This window comes from Colobus angolensis, unplaced genomic scaffold (genome assembly GCF_000951035.1).
Source record: "Colobus angolensis palliatus isolate OR3802 unplaced genomic scaffold, Cang.pa_1.0 Scaffold30, whole genome shotgun sequence".
NCBI lineage: Eukaryota > Metazoa > Chordata > Mammalia > Primates > Cercopithecidae > Colobus > Colobus angolensis.
This window is the reverse complement of record NW_012116266.1, coordinates 466,188-467,436: the sequence shown is the minus strand read 5'-3', so window position 1 is coordinate 467,436 and position 1,249 is coordinate 466,188. Positions and strand designations below refer to the sequence as shown.

At 40.6% G+C, this 1,249-nt stretch overlaps 1 long non-coding RNA gene across 1 annotated transcript in view; it reads left to right on the top strand.

Moving 5' to 3' along the window:
* The first annotated feature begins 372 nt into the window (after window positions 1-372).
* LOC105517351 overlaps window positions 373-1,249 on the top strand; it is a 43,066-nt gene continuing 42,189 nt past the window's right edge. Inside the window, exon 1 of the long non-coding RNA XR_001002654.1 lies at window positions 373-465. This is a non-coding gene — a long non-coding RNA (uncharacterized LOC105517351). The remainder of the gene's footprint in view (window positions 466-1,249) is intronic.

Below are 1,249 nucleotides of genomic sequence, written 5' to 3'. Positions count from 1 at the left end.
CAAACAAAAACCTTACAGTTCTCTTCCTTTATAAAGAGAAATAAAAGAATATTGAATATAACTGACATCTTAAACAATTTTTTTTTTTTCTATTTGTACCCTTCCTTCCTTGGAGTTCATCCCTCTTTCTCCCTTTATTCAGTTCATTCTGATTTCCCTATAACACCAAAGCTCACACTCTAGAATCAGATAATATTTTAAGGTTCTCTTCAATCCTGGGAATTTGTGCTCTGGACACAATTGTGCTATAGGTGAAGACTGCTCTTGTGTTTCTTCACTCACCCTTTCTTGTATATTGCCCCAGTTGCAGCTAATAGAGATCCTATGGTTACCAGGGATACCAGCTTTAGGATGATGCAGCTGCTAAATACTGCGGGAGTCAGACAAAACCTGGGGCCTTGATGATGTTGTTGAGCTGCTGAATCAACCATTCCTAAACCCTGTGCTCCGAAGACTTCCTGTCATGTGAGCTAGTAGATTTCCATCTTGCTTATCTATTTGATATGAAGTTGCTGCTACTTTCAGTCTAAAGCATTAAGTCAGATCCATTTCTGGCTGTGGGATTAGGGTGAATTTTAATCTGGTTAAAGGTTGAGTAACTCACAAGGGAGAAGGGTCACAAGAGAAATCCTGGTGAGGAAGAGATGTAAGTAAGGGCAAAGAGATGTGAAAGTGTTTGGTGTGCTTGAAGTACTCAGGTGAGATGGGAAGGAAGGACAGCTGAGGTCAGGAAATGGGAGATGAGGTAGATAGGCTGGGGGTCATGTTCTCAGGAATTCGAATATTTTCCTATGGGAAGTGAAGGAACATCAAAGGTTTTTAATCAGGGAAATGACATGATCAGATTAGCCTCTAAGCACTTACATAGTGACTCCTCCTTTCTAAAATTCTAATGAGAGTACAAATAAGACAGAATAAGAGGTAGGAAAAGAACCAATATAAGTGAATATATTGTAGGACAGCCTTATACATAGTATACTAACACACATATACATATTGATGAGGTTATATAAATATATTTAACTTTGTGTTTGTGTGTGTGTGCCCGTGTGTATTCAGAGAATGTAGCTTTGGATTACCCAATTTTATTTTTATTTATTTATTTATTTTGAGACGGAGTCTCACTCTGTCACCCAGGCTGGAGTGCAGTGGTGCGATCTCGGCTCATTGCAAGCTCCACCTCCTGGGTTCACGCCTTTCTCCTGCCTCAGCCTCCCGAGTAGCTGGGACTACAGGCGCCCGCCACCAC